Below are 6,666 nucleotides of genomic sequence, written 5' to 3' on the forward strand. Positions count from 1 at the left end.
AACGTTGTCCTAACTGTCCCAAAAAGAACACTTCTTTTTCCATTCTCATCGGCGTATCGCTAAGAGCATAGGCCACAATAGAAGAGATTTTTGGTCAGAAATCGACCGTTCTTGCAGAGAGGCCCCTTGCTGTCTGTGACAACCTATAATTAGCACCCCTATGCGGCTAACGAAACCCTTTCAGATTTCAACGTCCAAAGCAACAGGAAAAATGTAGAATATAGAGCCCTTGCGACAAAAAAAACATATCAGTTACTCAACAGTAGCTTTAACTTAAGGCGCACGTTAAAACAAGCTGTTCGAGCTTTCGTCATGAACTAGTGATGAAAGTAGTTTAGCACGAACCCTTCTATCGTAACAAACGAAGATCTTCCTTTACTTAAAGATGCGGAAGAACGAACACCTTGTACTCAAAGCTACGACCTACAGGCTCTACTAGAAGCCCGATTTTGCAGATTAACTAATTTATGTAACTACACATTGTTCTCGATATTGGCCGCGTTGTACCGTAGGAGAATACCACTCGTTCTACATATGATTTAATCGTTTAGTATCATTGTGCTGTACATAAATGCCTGCCATTTTTCTAATTACCACTGTTCTCTCTTCATTTTTGCCGTGTAGATTCCTTTATATTGTAAAACCAAAAAGTCCAATAATTATAGAAAATGGTGTTTTTACAAGCAGCAAAACGAAACTTCAATAAATATGCTAGTCGCGCATCCCTTTTCGAGCCTCCTGAAGCCAGGAGAAATTTCTATAGACACCTACTGAAAATTTCCGATAAACTTGACAGCTTCACCCATACTAGTTACGAGGCCCGATGATAGTAATCGGGTTAATATTCGATATTGAATTAACTGCTTCTCGCTTCGTTTGTTAATGTCAGGTTTTTGTAATGAATGTTTGCCTAACAATTTTTGGTTAACAAGTAACAGCAAACAAGGAAAGCGGGCTATATGTCTCATTTCGCTATCTCCGCACGTCCATCAGTGTACCTTAGTGCTCAAATCGGATCGTGCACGTTCAGACAAACTTCCGTTTTGTGGTATATCTTGTATGTTTAATGGGTGAAAGAAGTAAATCTGACTGATAATTGTATTTAATTAGATCGTTGCCTCGTGTGAATACGTAACCTTAAGGACACGTGATGAGCTAATTTCAAATCTGGATATAGATGTCCTACTACAGCTGGCTTCCAGCCGTAGTAGTATATCTATGTTGTACTGGATGTAATACACGATTTTTTTTTCTTGTTCGATACCCTCTTGCAAAAATATTGCTGCAGTCGCAATAAGATCACACGGGCCATCACTGACAAGACTTCAAACTCATGGAAACCCAAGACCATTAGCACTTCCTTGCCTTACAGACGATGCTTTTTTCCAATTTAGTGTCAACAAGCCTACAGATACATGTGCATTAAGGAAGCGGCTGCAACCTATTCATTTCTAACATAAGAGTGGTACATACAATTTACGTTTCTCAGTAATTGCCATTTCGGACGTCATAGTGCAGAACATCATTACATTCCGATCTTTGTTGTTCACAGAAGTGACCTCGGAGCATCAGTGGCGTCAGAGATTTTTGAAGCTCCTTGCTGATGCAAAACTTAATCTTCTAAACAAGAATCAAAATTGAAAATGCAAAAATATAATAATAATTGCGCTCAAGCTATTATCTTTATGGTTTTTCGTACACCAAGCTGAGGTCCATTGACCTAGGGCTACTGTTTATATTACTTAAATGTAGACACTATTTCCTACTTTTGACTCTCTTCGACGTAATTCTTTCCAAGTTCAAAGGAATTCGTGAAATTTCGGGTTCGGGCTAATATTTTCGTCACGATTACACAGTTAAGTCTTAGCAGACTAAAATTTGCTCTAATAGATTTCGTTAGCATTTTCTCTAAACTGAGGTATCGCCGACCGATCCTTTGCTTGTTCTGATGTTTTATATTTACTTAGCGGCCATCCTGACCCTGGAATCGTCAGCAAAGATCAATAGATCATTCCGGCTATTACGAATGGGTTGAACCTTCTCTCTTCTACAACCTTCTGAATTTGTTAATCGCCAGAAGCGTTAAGAACCTACTCCTTTCTCTAACCATATCTGTTGGGAGACGTTTCAGTTTGCCTTCTTCATTATGCACTCAGACCGGAAATGTGTCCATAGGTAGCCGCAGATATTCATCACTAATTGCTGCCAGCGTCGCTGTCGAATTATTTGGGGGTTCACGGTTTGGTATAGCCTATTCCTTCCGTTATTTCCAAAGTGAACCTATTTGTCATTGTATGCGAGTTCTTAATTGCTGGAGCTTCACCACTGAGTATCCATATCTGTTTATTTTCCGCTAACACCGAAATAACCCGGCTGAATCATTCCGTTACCTGGAAAGAAAGAAAGCGGCACTGAGCCAATTATGCATTCGAATTAAAGCTTAGCGAGGCGCCTGACAGAAACAGATTGATCAGAAAAACCGGATTGTGCGGTAAAGGAACGGACCGATCTGTTTATCCACTCGTATTCCTGTCGACTGCTTTTTCTACACTGTTGTCGTGTTCTGTTCGACGCTCATAAGTGATACAGAGAGGGGTTAAATAGGTAGCCTCTGTTGCGGTTGACGCTGCCGCCGTTGTGGGACTCAGAGCATTATTCATTGACCGTCTGCTGTGCTATGACTGCTTCTGCTTTCGCAAAGTACTTTCTAGCCTTGACAATAGACCTAAGCAGCGTCTTTGCTTTGGAGAATTGTATGGTTGATTCCCAAAAACCCATGTATATGCTTCGCGTTGCATCTACGTGTTTTTTTTTTTACAATTTTTACGAAATCTTGTGCCAAGTTTTGATCAATACTATTTGTATGTTGTATGAGGAAATCGAATATATATATAATCCGTTCTCGAATTTGTTTTGCATTTTTTCTTTGTTGAATTAATCAATTGATTAGAGGCTGTACGTTACACAGTGAAGCTTAGAAGTGTCTGGAAGTGTTAAAGTTCATCATTGAATTCACCATACAAAAAGTAGTATAAATAACAATATCAGTTTTGTTGAGTACGGCGCACGACAATTCTTCGCGCGGCACCACTGTGGGCGCATTGAGGCGCCTGCTTAGTCTTACGGATACCGTTGAGAGGTCGACGATATTGGTATTAACTCACGGCATTTTTCGGCCGCTAGTGCGTCAAGCAAACGTCTCTGCACATGCTATCATCTCAAACCTCGAACTTGCTCAAGCGTAAATACGGCACACAGAGCCGAAAGCCAACTGCCGCGGCTGGCCTGTCTACAGATCATACTGACGTGACAGGAAAAAACTAACCTATAACAGGAAGACCAATAGGGTCTTAATAAACAAATCATATGGGTATTGCGTATCATTATTTTGAAGAAACAAACGAAGTGACCATGTTTATTCCTACTTGGTTTCTTCCATTCAACTCAACTGTCTACGCGTTCGAGCTCTAGGAAACGCTTGATGACACCTCTATGAACCTGTACAATCTTCTTTGCCACCGTCACGAATGTGTATTGAAGAGTTATGCCTAAATCTACAGCTAGTGCTTCTTCAACTAATGTCAGCTCTGAGTCTCCATCTCCTGACTTAGCCGTAATACCCTTCGCAAGCCATAATTCTCATCGTATGTGTACAATAGTACCATATATTATAAACAATCGCAGTTTACCAGTTTAATGCAAATAGGTCTGATGGTTTGTGGCACGAATGGAAACGTACTTCAATTAAGGAGGTCGTGGATCATAGATATTAATGACTGTTTGATAAATTAAGTTCCACAAAAATGTACCAAGTGCTCCTGGAGCTTACCCTGATGTTTGTTAATCCGATTGACCAAAGATAAGAATCGATTCGACGAGCATTCAGTCCGTGAACCTGCGGCAATCCTTTTTGCAAGGTTGTCTATAGTTGCACAGCAGCTCCTAATGTTTGTCTAATTTGCTGAACTGTTTCTTGTATTGGTACGGCCTTAAAAAGGCCGGTTCTTGCAATGGATGCCGATTTGGCTGGTAGCTAACACGAAAAAAAGAGGGGGGGGGGAGGAGGTGGTGAAGAAGCTCTCGCACATGAACAGCACTGGATAATGTTAACAGAATATAGGTGATAAGGATTGCTTGTACACGATGAAATCTACTGTTAGGACAATTCACAACGATGGATCGTTTCATTGGTAAAATAAGAAACGCTACCTATAGATGAAGTATGCAAGAAAGACCGAAAAAAATGTTTGGTATTTAAAAAAAACTCAAGTGAGTCATTAAGTTTTAACCATATCAAAGATGTCGGAGAGTCCAGTAGATATAATAAGATTATCGCTGCAGTGGCTCTGAATGAGTCAAGGAATTTCAGCTTAGGCACCCTTAGAATGAATAGATTACCGGAAACATTTTACATTTACCATAAACGATCCAATGTTGCTACTAGTATATTTCATTTGATTTTCTAGTTGTGGTTTCCTGGTAGAATGCCAATCTCTCCTCTCCTCACTCCTGTGTCTAGAATTTTAGCAAGAATTATTGGTCTTTCTCATCGGCCAGCTCTCACATAATCGTAGGGTCTGTTCGTTGAAAACAAAACAGTAGTTCTACGGTACGGTTTCGGTTCGGCGCTTTGCAGACTTTTTGAGATAATAGGAAGTTAATTCATCGAGCCTCCGGATAACTTTGGATATGAAGTTTTCAACTAGGAGTTGGAAATTCTACCCATTGTTAGCTAACGGCCTAGTTTTTGTTTGGGAGGTTTCTAGGTGCAACTTCAGAGACTTTTTACGATGCAAAGGTCAGGAGAAGCTAGAACAAATAAAAATATAATAAGCTATTCATAAATGAACCTACAGCATTCGGGTTAAACGTTTAAAGCTTACAAATAGGATCCTAATTATCTACTATATAATTAATTACTTTGCCGCCGCATTCAAGCTAACTGAAGCGTAACTGCTAGGTCAGCACCACAGTAATTAAAGGACACGTATGAAAATGTTTTCGTTATTCCATCTATTTCAGATATTTATTGGCGTTGAGATCAAATAGCTTCTAGTCTCTAGAGAACAACTCAGGATGTCGTCGCCAATGTCTGCCCGTGGCATTCTGTGGGGTCTTATCCTAGTTGGGGTGATACTACTCAGCTTGTCGGTGGAATCGCAGGCACGCTATCTTCCTACAAGAGCAGACCCGGCGCGACGAGAACGGATCCGGGAGATTCTAAGAGCGGTAAGTACGTGAAATCTCATGTCACAAAACTTATTAGTAAATAAATATCTTTTAGTCAAAGTGTATGGTATAAATGCTTTGCTATTAAACGCAGACAGTCAAGCGGTGAACCTTCTTCAGGGGTGCAGTTGAAGACCTCTTTCCTGTCGGTATGAAATATACTCTCATCAGTGCTCAATATCCAAACCAAAACATGTTTTTTATGACTACCTTCTCCGTTATAATTTGATATAAGACGTTCCGAACCAATGAAAAATCTATTTATAAGTATTACAACTCGTGCCAAGTTTGTTTACCCATCTGCGTTAACACTGTCGAACTAAATAAGGACACAACCTTGAAACACTATAATATAAATAATGATATTAATTTTTTGTCGATGGTAAGGTCTATGCAATACTCAGATTTACCGCGGTCCAATACCACGCGACCCGTAGCAGGCTGATTTATATATAGTTTGTGTATTTCACTACACCCCATCGAAAGCCGTACGGCGCTAATTGAGCGTTTATATGCTGATCTTTATTGTCGCTCTCTAACCAGATCCTGCCCGTGTCACTGCATAGTAATTTTCAACGGTCAGTTTACGTTTGATGGTTTTTTTTTCTATAATAGAGCTTGACACCAAAGAAAAGACATTTTCGAGCCCAGTAACCCACTTAAGATTGCTATTTGTGTCTTTGTGATAGTTCTTGTGATAGCAGCTGAAATTGATTAAAAAGCGAAAATAGCCTGCATAGAGTGTAACTATGCATAGAGTTATCTATGTATATTAGAAACAACTGCTCAGCAAGCCAATATTATATTTTTCAATAACTTACAAAGTGCCAGTTGAGTATTGTCACGTGCAGCTGTGCTTTCTGCTTAAGTTATAATACTTGGTACCTTCAACAGCGTTAATTTGTCGCTAACTAAACGCCCTAGCTTACGATAGCAATTGATTGTTAGTGTAATGTCCTTTTCAGAGATCTTACGTGACATAAAAATAGATGTATGAATTTGTTACGACCCCTGCAATTTTAAGGCCGTCGGATACATTTTAATTTGAGCTGACAGTAAATTATTATTATTACTATAGTTCGACGACAAAAAAGTAAGATACATTCCACTATTAGCATATGACTTTCCTCTCTGACGGACTTTCAGTCAGCTGAGAAGTCATTATTTGGTGAGACGCCCAGGTAGTGATAGCAGTTATTTTACGGTTTTTGTGGAACCAGCATGTCGTAAACCACATACATGAACTACCCTCTTAACGCAGCTATGGCGTAAACCTCTTTATTTGCTTATCTTTTATTTTAACAAAGGACAACGTCCAGAAATATCTACCTAACATTTCACAAGTAAAGCATTCTGCCAAAATAGAACATTATAGAACAGGTGACTGTAGTGCTGAGCAGGTGCATGAGTATGAATTTGAAATACCTGTTGCCCTTT

Source organism: Varroa jacobsoni, unplaced genomic scaffold, assembly GCF_002532875.2.
Source record: "Varroa jacobsoni isolate VJ856 unplaced genomic scaffold, vjacob_1.0 scaffold_413, whole genome shotgun sequence".
Classification (NCBI taxonomy): domain Eukaryota; kingdom Metazoa; phylum Arthropoda; class Arachnida; order Mesostigmata; family Varroidae; genus Varroa; species Varroa jacobsoni.